Here is a 15,550-nt window from a genome sequence, read left to right on the forward strand (position 1 = left end):
AGTGTGTGTGTGCGCGGTGTGTGAGTGTGTGGTGGTGTGAGTGTGTGTAAGTGTGTGTGTGTGCAGGCGCGTGCTACTCTCTGAGCTGGGGACACGATGTACTGACCCCTCCTCCTCCTCCCCCTCTCGTAAACAAGGGCACGGCCACGTGACCAAAGGGCACGACATCGAAATCTACGGAAGCCTCAAATCAGCAAAGCGCCCGCCCCCCCCCAACATTCATCGCTGCTGATGATGATGCTGCTGCTGTTGATGATGATTACGCAACAGCGGCTGTTGCTGCTGATTATTACGCAGCAGTGGCTGTTGCTGCTGATGCTGCTGATGATGATTATTATGCAGCAGCGGCTGTTGCTGCTGATGATTATTTTGCAGCAGCGGCTGTTGCTGCTGATGCTGATTACGCAGCAGCGGCCTGTTGCTGCTGATGCCGCTGCTGATGATGGTTACGCAGCAGCGATTGCTGCTGTTGATGATGATGCAGCGGGTCATGACAATGCGACTGCTTTTGCTGGTGCTGCCACTTTCACCAGATAATGATGACGCAGTTGGCTACAGCTGATGATGAAGATGACGCAGTTCTGCAGATACAACCGATGCGGATTATGAGAATGATGATGCTGCTGCTACTGCCGGCGCTGCATTCGCTGCGGCTGATGATGCAGCCGCAACGAATCCCGAAGACAACGTTTCCGCTGCTGCAGCTGATAATGCAGTTGCTGATAATATGCAGCTGGATTATGATGATGGTAGCTGCTGTTGCTAATAGCAGCGGCTACTGCTGCTGCAGCTACAGCTGATGTTTCAAGCGGTCCGTGAAGTCACGTGCACGACGTTTTTTTTTCCGGCGCAAAGTGTCCCCGTTGTGAATTTGCAGCAGCAACAACAACAAAACAACAACAAAAAGCACCGAACATTTGCAGATAATTCACAGACGTTCGCATGCCGTTTCTGTTTACGACGTCAACTTGGCACCCCTGAGAAACCACGTCGGCTGTGCCCCCCACCCCCCCTGTTCATCACGTTAAAACTCCCCACGTCATCAGCGGCACGGGCATTTGTTCTCTCCTGGACGCATCCCTCGATCTCCCCGCGTCCCACCTTGACAACGCGACGCGGACTCACGCTGCCGCCACGACCGCCCTTTGCTGTGCATCCCCGTCACTAGCGGCAGCAGTAGCAGCAGCAGCCATGACCTATCCCCTACTGGATCGAGGCGTCCCACACCACCGCACCCACAACCCCCCCACAGGGTCAATTGGAAACCCACTCGACAAATGCACCGCGGCTGCAAATCTGCAGTGAAGTAAAAGGCCCGACGGCGGCACCTTACGGGCAGAGGTCGCAAACGGGTTTTGATTCCTTACCCGTACCCGGCCGCACCAGGGTCGCAAATGGGTACCCGTACCCGGCCGGGTACGGGTAACCGTTCCCTACCCGTACCCTACCCGAAATGAGTGACAAACGGCTACTCACCAGTGACTCACGGCCTACCCGTACCCGGCCGCACCAGGGTCGCAAACGGCTACCCGTACCCGGCCGGGTAGCCGGGTATCGGGTAGGGTACGGGTATCGGGTACCCGGTTGCGACCTCTCCTTACGGGGCACCGCGCGGTGTGGTCACAAACGCCGCTTCTTCCATCGCCCCAACCAACACGTGCGGCGCCGCTACAGAGGAGGGGTGCGAAGCAGCGTGTGGCGGTGGCTTTCTGCGGAACTGCCGAGGATTTCTTTTCTGGCAACCGGGCAGCAGTATTATTATGCAAGAGCACACGGCTTTCTTGGCTCGGCACCAAGAATGAGGATAACCAGCGGCGGTGGTGGCGGTGGGAGTGTGAAGTGTGACCACTAGTTGGTTGGTGGGGGTGACAGGGGTTGGGTTAAGACAGGTGAGGCATGGGGAGTCGGGGGGGAGGGGTGACCGTGGCTGGCTACTTTGCTGTGGGTACGGTGTGCATAGATTCATCACCGCGATGCAGACAGCCCAGGGGGTTATGGGGGCGATGGTAGAGGGGGCACAGGTGGTGGTGCATCGGCCAGTCGTCTTAGTCAGTCGACCCATGGCACCTGGGTCTGCCCCTTGACCTCCTGACAGCGGGCGTTCGACACTTCACGTGGCCTTAACGTGCACATCGCCTGGCACAAGCGACGGGAGTGAAGTCACCGCCACTTCGTGGCGAATGGCGGTTGTTGATGGTATGGGGGGGGGGGGGGTGTTCACAAATTAACCTTATGGCAGGACCCCGGGGTCCCGAATAAACGGAAGTCAGAATAGGAATTTATTTATTTATTTTTGGCGACTCCGTCCCACCGCGCACACAAACGCCGCCACCCGCCTAGCGCGGATAGTTCTGTTGTCGTGTCGTGTCCAAGCGCAGCAGCGAGGACGAATGCGCAGAAGAGACACGACTTTGATACTTTGATTAGCGCATCGTGTAGAGCTCGTCGAGAGGAATAGATTTCCATGTCGTTCGTCTTCAACAGACATAAAATGATGTCGCAACGCAGTTGATGCCAGAGCCGGGGGCTTACGAGACCGCGGGGTCCCGGCATAAGGTTCAGATCTCTCCGTGATCCGCCAACCCTAGCCTCCCCGGTGGCGTATCGCTGCAAGCGCACGATAGTGCTAAAGTTACAGCAGAGTGTCTGTCACGTGACACCCACGTGTGAAAAGTACGGCAATGCTGCTACTGTTGCTGCCGATTCTATTGCTGCTAACGCTCGCGATGATAACATTATCATTCCCTGTGTTGCTGTTGTTGCTGCCGCTGTTCGTGGTGATGATGCTATTGCCTTTTCTGCATATCCTAATGCTGCTGATGCTGCTACTTATGAATCTAATGCTTTTGGTGATGCTGCACATCATGATTCAATAGCTGCCGCTGATGATGATGCTGCTACTGATAAATCTCTTTATTTTACGGATGCTGCACATCATGATTCAATAGATGATGCTGCTCATCACAATGATTCAATAGCTGCTGCTGCTGCTGCTGAGGGTATTGCTTTTGCTGCAGATCATAATGATTCAATAGCTGCTGCTGATGATACTGCTGCTATTGCTGCTGATGATGATACTGCCGCTGATGATGACTGCTATCGCAGCTACAGCTTCGAATGATGACGATGCTGATGATTGTATTGATATCGCGGCTGCTGCTGCTGCTGCAGATTCTTGCTGATGATGTTTTCACTGCTGCTGTTGCTGCTGCTATCACATGTAGACGCATCTTAAATGCGACCCTGCACTGTCGGCATAAACAGTAAATTGCATTTTAATCAGTGAGTCATTTCATAGCGATTCCCCACTGCTACCCCCCCCACCACCCTCTGCCTGAGCATCTGGGCTTGGCGCGGTCACAGTTTTGTGGCACTTGAATTTGTGAGATGACTATGACTAGTGTCCTGGAAATAACCACAGAACAATGCTGCTGCTGCTGGGCTGTTTATCCCACCTCCCCCATATCCCCTATCGCTGACATCACCACCGCCTCCGAGGGCGGCGAGATGTGAACTACCTCGCCTGGTATACAGGAGGTCGTGGGCTCGATCCCGACCCTGACGCCTGCTGCTGTATATCTGGAGTTTGCATGTTCTCTCTCTCTCTCTCGCTCCCCGTGGTCGCGTGGATTTTTCTCCGGGTCCTCCCTTTTTTCCCGTCCACATTTAAATATCGACGACGCGTTCAGAGTATTTCTCCGCTGCTATAAATTTCCACACGATGACGATAGTATGGCCAGGTCGCTCCTGAAAAAAAGAGTTCGAGAGCTCAGTGGGCCCTACCTGGTTGTCCTCCGCACCTCCGATTAGCACGGTTGGCTACGTGCGGTGCGAAACAAGTGATACATTTGTAATGACCGAGGCAACAGAGCACTCACCTGAGGCAGGCGTAGGGGCAGACGGACAGTCCGCAAGTAGGCCAAGTCCTCCTATTGCTGCAGAGAGGCCTCCGGAGTGATCGGTCGGGAGGCGAAGGTTCAAATAGGATCGGAGGGGAGATTCAAACGGGGGAGTGACGGTTGACGAGAAGGAGGGGGGGGGGCGACGGTTGACAACCATTGGTGGAGGAGGACGAGGATTGCCCGAGAGGAGTTGTTGCGAGCGAAGCTTCGGGAGAGGAGGCTCCAAGCGGTGTACAAGGGGGCAGCACAAGGGGAGGAGGGAGGGGGGCGTTGGGGGAGAGGACCGAGCTTCACGCAGCGAGAAAGAAGCCCGGGCCGAGTGTTGGTGTTGTGTCCAATGAAAAGCCTCCGAGTAGCAACGTGAGTCGGCGTCGTTACACAAACAAAATGTTGTTTAGTTTACCATCGCATCCGCCATCACCGCCATCACCACGGTGGCCGGGTTGACTCGGCGCCCAATTCGGAAGGTTGAGGAGTTGAACTCCCCGTTAGGGGCGTGGGACTCAGCTCATTGTCTCCATGGTGGTTGGTAAAATAGGTAACCGCTTTGTGGAGAAGTCAACAGCGGCAGCGATTGTCCTGCGGATAAATGGATAAGACATTCTCCCCCCCCCACTCCACAACAATGTGGAATTTCCACCATTGGCTCAGAGTAGCCGCAAGGAAAAAAGGTTCACTCTCGAATTATATCCACCCCCTCCCCACACACACAGGACCACCCCCCCCCCACCCCGCTATCAAACGCCATCGCAATGGCCACAGGCACTGCCGGAGCCAGGGAGCGGGGTGGGGTGGCACGTCGGCCACAGCCAATACCGGCGACATCGCCCGAAATTCCACCACAATCATCCTGAATCGGCATAATTAACACCATCGCCATCATCATCATCATCATCCTCATTAACATCATTACCACCAATGCAATTGTAACCACCATCACTACTGCCACCACCACCACCACCATAAACACCACCACCACTACCGCATTCACCACTACCATCTCCATCATCGTCACGATCACTGCCACGACTACCAGAGCTACCATCACCACCAATGCGACCATTGACCACCGTTACCATCATTATCACCACCACCAACCGCTACTGATAACCATATTCCTTGCCAGATTTCAGAAGCCAAGCAGGATATATAGCCTGGTCAGTACTTGCTTGTGAGACTGCCTGCGGATGCTGGCGTTATACAGCATGGGTTGTGCGAGGTGGCCAACACGATTCCCAATACGGCTGGCAAACCGATTCTCCAGTGAACCTGCGCAGAGTGTTACCCCATCAAAATACCCCGCACGTTTTCGTCGGGGCTCTCCCGTGTCCTCGAACAACGAAGCCAAACATCTCATTAACAATAGCAATGCGGCAGGACCCTCTTGAAAAGGGGTGGTTGTGGTCTTGAGATTCCCTTTGTGGCTCTCCCTTGGCAAGCAATGGTCACTGTTATTCAGCCAACCCCTTCGGTGTGCAAACGGGGACGCGGAGCCAGGAATTTGTCTGGCGGAGAGGAATTTAAGAGATGTTTCTTTTAAAACGCACGCGTACGCAACGTGCACCAACAACCTCGTTAAACCGATAAAAAAACTAAACTAAACTCGCACAACGCAGACCGTGTGGCTGCGATGTTGGCAAAGCTGCTCTCCCCCGGTGAAATGTTTAACGCGGCAACGCACGGCGTGTTTCTCCGGACCGAATTGTCCGTGCGGGTAACTTGGGACACGTGGTGCGCAACATTCTGCCCCCGGCTCTCGTCCATGGACATCCGTGTGTGCGTGCGTGCGTGCGTGCGTTTTTATCGTTAATTCATACATCTATCCATTAATTGAATAATTGATCCCTTACATTGATTCGTCACCCATCCTCAATAACACCCATTCATTAATTCATTCACACATTCACCAAATCCATCCCTTCAATCGTCAAATCCATCCATACATGCATTAATATATTCATTCTTCCATCCATCCACAGATCCGTTCATCCAAGGGCTGGGGTAGAGCCAGTGTCTGGCTTGGCTGGCGTGTGCAGGGGCCGCCTTTCATTTTCAAGTGTGGAATTTCATTTTTTGTAAATGTTTCACTTTTGTTGACATTGGAATAAAAACAGCTTACGTGACCCTTTCCCTTAACCTAACGATGAATACAACGTGATTTACAAGACTTCATTCATTCATCTACGGCTGGATTAAATCCCATTAAGGCCTCAGCATGCTGTGTCAACACGAGGGATGGTCAGTGCGCGCTTGTGAAAGGTCGCCCCCTCCCCCTCACCCCGACCCCGCCACCTTTGGGTGAGCACCAGTTTGGATATCGCTCGCCACCGATGTTATCTGTTTCCGTGAATTGAACTCAGCTCCCCGGGGTTTAGGGTTGCGGTGTGCTAACCGCTGCTCCACCAATTCCTACCATTTCCTTACGCGGCTTTAGATATGTGCATAAAGCACACACACACGCACACGCGCAAAACTCCACTGACTGTGTGCTGTGTGCAACAGGTCAGTGGAATCTTTGCGCAGCAGAGGGCTTCGCGTTCTGAGAAAGAGCCTTTGCACAGCACATTTCCCATAAACGACATGAAGAGCTGGCACGTGGGGAAAGTGAGAGCGAAAACAAATAATGATGGGAGATGGAGGGGAGGGGGGGGGCTGGTGGGGGGAGGTGCAGGGGTAGGGGTTGGAGAGGAAATGGAATTGCCAAGACCTCAGCGGGCAGCAGTTGCGACGCGACTCAAACACTCACCGTTTTGGCTTCGAACCGGAAGGGGGCGGGGCTCGGTGGAGGGGGTGGGGTCAGAGAACGCTGAGTCGGCACCGCTGAGCTTGCTGGGTTCGAGTCCGGGCTTCTGGGGAAAACAACAAAATTCAGGGAATTAATAATAGATGATGACGAACATGGCGTAGGGGGGTGGGGGATGCCCGGCTTACTTGGAAAAAAATGTTTCTTCTAATGGATTCTCAAGACTCGTGATAGGCGACACTCGACGACAGCACCGTCGGAACAACGTTTGGTTGGAAGAGCAATTGGGAACAAGAGCAAGTTTCTCAGGTGTTCCAGTCTTCTTACTTCTTGGCACGTGTGACAATGCATCGTAAAGCAAGGAAAAATGTCGAACCCCTTTATCGAGCCACTGCTGGATGAAGCCCTCCCCCCACACAGCACGTCGGGGATGTTTGACCGTACTTCACCAAGACGGGTTCTGATACCGACATCACATGCCGCTCACGTCGGCCGTGGCCGTAAATCGAGCAACGGGTCACCGGGTACACAGTGCGGTGCGCGCTCACCACTCACATCCTCATTCTTGCGTAGGATTTGCATACTGGGGTTTATAGGGTTGCAGCCAAAAAATAAAACCACCCCACCCACAAAAAAATGTAACGTAAATATTTATTTGCATGCGAAGGACAGGATATTGCCGACGTGCCCGAGGGAGCTGACAATTTGCACGGGACCTGCGCGATGCGTCGGGATGTATATATTTGTCGCGGGCGCTGTCACGACGTCGCAAAGTGACGCTGGCGCCGCGTTACGTCACGCGCGAGCGCGCAAAAGGGCGTTTGTAGGTCACGTCGCGGGTAGGACGACTGCAAGGGGCACGTGCATGCAGGCTGCTGCACCGCAGCACGAGATAAATTGTCGTTGTCGTCATCAGCAGTAGCAGCAGCATTACAATCGTAAATAACCAAACCAAGAACAATCGTAGTGCAGGAAGGATTAATATTGTAATCGTCATCAGCACCATCCACCACCAGTCACAAACGCCTCCCGTGCACGGCTAACATTGCCACCCACCATCAATGCCATCATCACCAAATCCTTCCACCAACATCGTCCTCCTCATCATTATCAAGAATTATGAATCGTGTAGATGATGACGATGATCATTATCATCATCATCACTGCCACAACCCACCAGGGTAATCATTCTTATCACCGCACCATGATTGCCCCCACCAAACCAGGGGCCACAACCATCATCATCAAGACCATCGAAAGCAGCAGCAGCAGATGTCACCAACATCGCCGCCGCCGCCGGCGTCGCTGCGGTGGCCACCGTCGCCGCCACCGTAATTGTTTAATAGCGCATTTCATAACAGGCCTCGCCACTCCGCTGCCAAGTGGGTCACGGGGTGTCGGGTCACACGCGGCTGACTCGGCACCCGCCGATGCTGTAATGCGAAATTCGGCGGCGGCGGCGGTGCATCATGGCCTACTTTCGCTCGCAGCGTTCACACGGTGCTTCCGAACGCCGGTCGGGCGCTCACGCGATCGCCGGCTGGTACCTAAACCACCCCCCCCGCCTGCGGCGGCACCGTCGACGCCCCCCGGCGGCTCTCACGCACCGCGCCGCGAGCGACCGAATTGGAGGTCGCGCGCCACGGGAGGCGACTTGCGAGCCAAAGAAAATCGCTTCACGAAGCCCCGTCGGATTCCTCCGGCGTCAATGAAGATTGCGATCGTCCGATTTCGTTGACGGCAAAAACGAGGGGCCGTGGTCGTGCGACCGTCGCTTCGGACCTCCCGTCGAGGCTCCGTGCGGTCCGCGTGACATCACCGCCAGGCTGCCGCGTGGCGGCGGTCGTCATCGGGCCGCCACCAACAACAACCGGCGGGTCAAAAAAACTCTGGCCGTGTCGGTTTTAGGCGGCAACACCATGGGTCGACCGGATACCGCCGGTCGCGTCCTGGCGATCGGTACAGGCTATGCCCGGGGGGGGGGGGGCGGCTGCCGCTGGGCTCATTAAAGAAGCTCACAAAACTAAAAACGCTAATCAAGCAGTTAAAAAGCGGCCATCAAACGTTGGAGAAAACTACTTTTGGAAACCAAAGTAGGCTCACGACTGCAGTACCAATGTACGGAAGGCTTACGACTCAAATCGCCTGGATCTTAGAAAGTAAGACGAGCCCCTAACTTCCGCCGCACGGTGTCAAATAAAGTTGCGCGAATCTGGTCTCGCACGCTCGCACACACACACACGCACGCTCGCACACACACGGACACACAAGCTACTGGGTTATTAGGTGGACGCCAAAAATGTTGCTTGAAAAAGGTGCGCCTGATAGTCTGTAGAACATGGCGATGATGGTGATGATAATATTAATGACGATGATGATCATCAGCCCGACAACTCAACGAATCTCAGGGTAGTGAATTGCTCCACGTGAAACGACAGCTCCCAGCCGCTCCCCACGTCCCCCGGTCGTATGTCGTCGGCAACGATTCGCTTGCCGCTCCCCGCCTTTGGCTCCGACTCTGTCGTAAGCCTCGACCACCCTCCCCCCTCCTCGAGCTGCGGATGGCCTTTTTTCGAATTCGCTACAGCGTACTCTCGGTTTGCGTTCATTCTCTCATCCAAGTGCTCTACACGTTCCGTCCCTCGGCGTATTTCCAAGCGTGAACCTCTCCCGCGCGCTTCGCTGCACCCTTTGCAGTAGGGAGGGCACGTCACTCCGTTGCTATTGTCGACCAACAGCCGTCATCATCACCATCGTCATCATTATCATCATCATCCTCGTCATCATCATCGTCATCATCATCATCGTCATCATCCATAATAGAGGTTTTTGGGTTAGATCGCGTAAATATATGAAAGTGTCGTTAAAACCCTGCTGGTGGTGGCCATCATCATCGTCATCGCCATCACCATCATCGTCATCATCATCACCGTCATCATCATCATCACCACCGTCACCGTCATCATCATCATCGTCATTGACATCAAGCCGCGCTGTGCCACCCAGAGTGCACTGCCACGTTCCACCGCGGTGCAGGAGGCCCCTCCCCTCCTGCCAGGTCAGGGACGGTGCCACGACAGATCTGACGAACCCACGATGCAGACGCTGTCGAGATCCGCCCCCTTTGTCCGGACGAGACAGAACGAGGGCACGGTGTGCAGGAGCCATCGTGCTCCACTCTTGCAACATTCCCCAGGGCTACGTGTCCTGCCCAAGCCCAATTGCTTTCCTCCACGGTCAGAACGATGTCATTTCTCTGCGTAATGCTCTCTAATCCACGTGTTCCTCTTTCCAATTACAAGCGTGTATCCCTCTCCCTCTGCACACTTCTTTGAAAATCTTCTCTCGGTGAGGTGAGCAAAATTCCTTACAATGGCTCCATGGCTTTGGGCAAACAAAACTTTTTCTGGCCCATAACTTTGCCGGCGGGGCACAGCGTTTAAGGAGCGTAGGCACGCGGCACGGAGTGGCACGCGGCACGGAGTGGCACGCGCGATGGAGTGCCACGTGCAACTGCAGGCTGCATGCGTCTGGGGAGCAAGCGTGTTACCGCGGCGTGCTGTCTGGCACGATGTCTGACGTTTCGCTTTATGTGCCGGCCGGGAGCTGTGATTGTAGTACAGCGTTGCCAACAGCTGCAGATGGTTGATGCAGGCCGGCCGGCTGGCATCGTTAGGCTCCGGGGGAGACGGAGCACAAGCGTGAAAACCTGCGCAGTCGAAAATATTCCTGGTCTCCCCCCCCCCTCTCTCTCCACATGGAAACCCCGAACGGCCCCCAAGCCAACACAAACACCGACTCCCGACAAGGTGGCAAATGTGGTCTGCGTCGCAACAGCAACAGCAGACAGACTGCAGCCTCAACAACAAACAGCGGACCGCTTTCACCAAAACCACCACCGCTACGACGCACAAAAACCCCGCTCTCACTTTAAATATAGCCGAGGTGCTTTTGCCGAGCCGTGAATTCATTATTTTAATTCCTCCCTGATCGCCGGTGTGGGGGGGGGGTACGACGACACTCACAATGGGTATCATTGTGACCCTTGCAATAAAAAAAACCGCGGCGCTGCCGGACCGCGACGTGCAACAGGGGGGCGACTGTGCGTGGCGCACGCGCCGCGTGGCGCACACGAGCGAGCGAGCGAGTGTGTGCGCACTCGCGAGAGCGTTACGTTGTGCCGAGGTTTTTTTTCCCTTCCTCATCACAAAAGCAGCAGCAGCAGCGGCGGCGGCGGCGGCTGCGAGAGTTTCTTGGACGCTCGCGCACTGCGGGACGATTACGTCTCTCGCAGACCATGCCGGTGTGTGCAGGGGTGTAATCCCGTAATCCCCATTAGCCCCACGTGGCCTAGAAAACATTTTTGGCTGCGTGCGTGTGTGTGTGTACGCGCATGCATGCTCGCTAACAGCGAAGGCAATACGGGGGGGGGGGGTATCTTTGTCTTTGCAGGTGCGTGATTGTGAGAGCGAGTGTGTGTGTTTGAATGTGACAAGGTGCATGTGTGTGGAGTGGGCAGCGGTGGCGCAGTGTTTAATGCGCTGCGCTACAAACCCGGCGACCCGAGTTCGATTCCCCCCGTGTAAACGTTGCCACTGGGGAGACAAAGGCGGCCAGGTGTGGTGCTGGCCACCAACCCCCCCCCCCGCCCCCGTGTGCCGTACCGACCTTCATAGGTGCTCGCTAACAGCACTGTTTATAGGTGCACATGTGAGCGTGTAGGTGCACGTGAGAGTGTACGCGTGCATGTCTGTGTGGCCGCCTATGCTTACATCTGTCCCCATTCGTGTGTGTGTGTCACCATGTTGTCTAGAACATCTGACTCGTGCCAACACCGACCGCACCACCAAACTCTAGCCCAGCCACCGCCTCTCTCCATCCCCCCCACCCTCCATCCCCCTGCCCCCACTCTTCATCCCCCCCCCTTCGTCCCTTCCTGTGCCGTCAACTCCACCCCAATGGTACCGCCCTTCTTTCATGTCGCCTCAAGAGTCCCAGCGACCGAGGTTCTCTGGTTCACATGACCACATCTCCCACCGCCCGCCCGCCCTCCCGTCACCACGACCCCCACAGGTTCCCATCGCGGCCGCCAAACGACGTGCCCCAGCCTGACGACTCCTCTTCAGGAGGGTCGCTGCATTCGCCCAACTCCTCCTACGAGTAGTTCAATGGTGTCCACACACGGACAAGCATCACCCCCTGAAGAAAGCCCACCCCCCCCGCCCCCCCCCCCCCGACTGAAATCGCATCCGACCTTGGACACAGCAAACGAAACACCCGCACGTAACGCGGGCAACGCACCGCCCCCCGCCCCCCTTCACATCTCTCTACCTCCTTCGATAAAAAAAATATGAAGGAAAAAAAGTTATCTTTACACATCCGATCAGCCCCCACGGCCTTCTGCAAGAGCATCATTTCAGCGGAATTGGGTCGACGCGAGCACAACTCTAGACCGGGTTCGACATCCAGCGTCTCATCAGCAGTGCGGCTTGCTTGACCTCAACGCTGGTCCCCCTCCGTCAGACGTGGGTCCCAGTTCAACGCAGCGCAGAAATAATCATCAACGGCGACACTGCGGGGAGGGTAAAACAAAACAAGCATGCAGGCGAGACGTCTCGCCGACACACCTGCACGTGTTGTTTTCCCCATGACCCTACACGGCGAGGTTCGGCGATGACTGTTGTCAGGTTTTCTTAGATCTGGGATTTTTTTCCTCGTGTTTTTCCCTCTTCTCAGATCGTTATTTCCACTTTGACGAAAAAAAAAAACACTCGTTACGGAAAACGGTGGAATTTATTCCCCCGTTGCCAAAGTCTTTTTGTTAATTTCCACGAGACAGATTGATTTTGTAGTTGTTTTTCCTCTCCAGAGAACACTTTTCCGAAAGGCCGTTTGAATGTTTCTTACAATTTATTTCCCTCCCGCACCATGAAATACATTTTACGAGCCCTGTTCCGTCGACCGAATATATAATATTTTTTTATCATTCTCGTGGACACGCGGCACAACGTGATGTAACGGGCCCACGCGTTGCATCAATAAAAATGTTTTATAAAAAAAAAATAGAAGTTAAAAAAAATACTCCCGTGTCTGCTGCGGCAGCAGACCGGTCGCAGGCTGACGCACCTGAACCTGGATGACCGTGAGCGGTTCAGGTCAGCTACCGCTCGCCACCGATGTTAGCCGAGAACCCAACTCAGATCGCCGGGTTTCGGACCGCAGCGTGCCAACCCGCTGTGCCACCACTCCCCTCGGCACGTGCACAAAAGAGCACACTGGCTGTCGGGGCGAGGGCTGTTAGAGAGCACCTATGGAGGCCCGTGGGGTGTTGTGACCGAAACCACCTTTGTCTCCCCAGTGATGACGTTTACACATGGCATCAGGTACTAATTGGAGGCTGCATCTGCGTCGGGGAGGCCCAGGACCGGTACAAATATTCGACATCGATGTTGGCCGTGAGCAGGAATCGAACTCAGGTCGCGTGGGCCCGCAGCGCAGTGCATTAACCAATGCACTGCCGCTCTCCTTTGTTGCGCACATGCGCGCATGCGCACACACACAGAGACACGCGCTCACAGCAGTGCACCCAACGCTCCAGCCCGTGTCATCTCTTTAAAGGAACTTCTGCAGATTTCCACTGGCCTGGATTTTGTAACTACCCTCCTTACCGTAACCCACTCTAAAAAAAAACCCAGAGCGTGGCTGTTACACAGAGCAGTTTTGTCCTCTCTTGCAGTGCCACGTGTGGTTTTTTTTTTAAAGGCTTAGGCATAATTATAATCGAAGAGCACAATCTGTTTCGCGTCTCCTGCGAGAAAAACTAGGCCCCGCGTTTAAGACGGCACATCTTGTACTGATCGAGCAATCATTCCGTCAATTCTTAGGCCGTTTGTCCACGTCTCGGTTCCAATCCCTGTGCCGCACTTCTTTTATGCTCCGGTCCATCCCTCATCGGCGTTGGCCACAGCCGTTTCGTGCAGCCGGCGTCTTGAGACATGGTTCCATTTAGACGCCGAATTAATCCAAATTCAATTATTGCGTCTAATAACCTTATTAGAAGAGTTATCATTCAGGCAGCATACAAAATAAGTTAACAAATTACTATGAACGAATGCACATTTTTATTGGGGGGGGGGGGACGACCCTTACATAAGTTACGGGGTTTAATTAGGTTACTGAATTGTCAGAAACATTATAATGGTGCTTCCCCAGACATTTGCACACTCCTTCGTCCTACGCTTGCGATGTTCATTTTGTTTTCCCATTTCGCTTGGCTCAGTGCGAACAAGTGCTGCCAAGCGACAACCGGCGAACCCGTAACCACATTCCAGAATCGGTTACCGGTTCTGCGAAAGCCGCAAACAGCATTCCAGCGCGGAGCGTTCGTTCGTTAGCGTGAACACAGCATATTGGCGGCGTGCCCAATATTACCGCAGCGCCGCAACCGGCGGACTAAAACACTATTTTAACCCGAGCACAAGTTTGTGAGCGGCTTTGTAACAACAACAACAAAAAATTCTAGATTTGAAGCTTTCGTGACTGCAAGGATTCATACTCTTAGTTTTTTCGGTAAAGTCACGTAGGTAAAAAATTTAATGAAAATTAATAAAAATAATAATAAAAAACAATACAAAATCACGACGTTTCGGAGGCAACACAGCACATCTGGCTGTGACGGTCCCACCTGATGACGGAGACTTGTGTTGCCTCCGAAACGTCGTGATTTTTTAAAATAAATTTTAATTAAATTTTTGACCTACGTGGCTTTACCGAAAAAACAACACAAAACCCATGAATCTCCTCTGGCTCTGGGAGAAGAGGATGGTGGGGGGGGTGGAGCAGGGGCTGATGCCGTGTAAATGAAGAGGCATGGCATTGGCCCCACAGAGGGCTCTGTCTGGACATCATTAGCGCCACATTATTACCCGAGGTCAGTTTAAGACGCTTGCTTCGCTGTGAAGGATTAGCGCGTTGCAGACTCTTCGCCGCGGAATTAGATTACTCACTTGAGGGGCGGGGGGGCGGGAACGTCGCTGGAAAGAATTATGTTTTTATTTATCTTAAAAGCTGGATTGGAGGGTCGTGGAGTTTCCAGCCGACTCAGCAGCTGCCCAACACATACGGCGCTATTCTTTCGGAGCACACTGCTCGAGATTGACCACACCCTTCTCGTTACAACTCATGAAGCTGAAACAGTTCCAGAGTTCGCCTTGTTTATTTTAAGCAAGGCACGGTTTTTATTCATCCCCTACTGACGTTCGGCCGAGAACAAACCCTCCCATTGTAATGCTACGCGCAAAGAAAGCCGTCTTCAAAAAAATAATTAAGATGCAAAACGTGGTGGAGCATTTCAGCACGCTTTGCATGTCAAGATGACATCGGTGGAGTGCCAATGACGCTCTGTACGAAGCTGGTGGTGCGACGCTTGGGCGTTACCAAGTTCGATTCCCAGCCGGGGCCAACACACCGGCGGTCATGAAATCACGAGAGCCGGCGCTGGGTCGCCCTCATTCATTCGCACCGACCCGCACTGCCCATGTCGGTGAAGTATGGTGAAGCAACCCGAGTGACCGACGCAACGTGGGGGAGGAGGGCCTTCATCCAGTAGTGGATCGACACAGGGCTGCAAATTTAACTTTCATTGTCAATTACACTGGTCAACAAACATTCTGGCCTGGACTTTTGCAGCCGTTTTAGACTAATTTCAGGGTACTGATTCCAAATCATTGATTTTACCCGAAATTAACTCTGTCACTTATGATTGCAAGTTGTTGCGAGTCAGTGACTGCTTTAGTGTTAAAATATGGTGCTGTATTTTTAGGATAGTGTGTTTATAATATCATGTTATGTAGATATCCACATCTATTTAATATTTTTCTTCTGCAGTTTTTATTGAAAATGCAAT

The 15,550-nt window shown here is 53.7% G+C and overlaps 1 protein-coding gene across 2 annotated transcripts in view; it reads right to left on the reverse strand.

The window, feature by feature from the left end:
- Positions 1 to 15,550, reverse strand: part of GNG7 (G protein subunit gamma 7) — a 261,780-nt gene that overhangs the window by 109,436 nt on the left and 136,794 nt on the right. The window contains exon 3 of one of the 2 annotated variants that reach the window (XM_078867611.1): positions 6,649 to 6,751. The gene's annotated coding sequence lies outside the window, so the exon portion shown is untranslated. Of the gene's footprint in view, positions 1 to 3,878; positions 3,899 to 6,648; positions 6,752 to 15,550 lie in introns of those variants that run through there. The other variant, XM_078867612.1, reaches the window with a different exon arrangement.

Source organism: Lampetra fluviatilis, chromosome 24, assembly GCF_964198595.1.
Source record: "Lampetra fluviatilis chromosome 24, kcLamFluv1.1, whole genome shotgun sequence".
NCBI lineage: Eukaryota > Metazoa > Chordata > Hyperoartia > Petromyzontiformes > Petromyzontidae > Lampetra > Lampetra fluviatilis.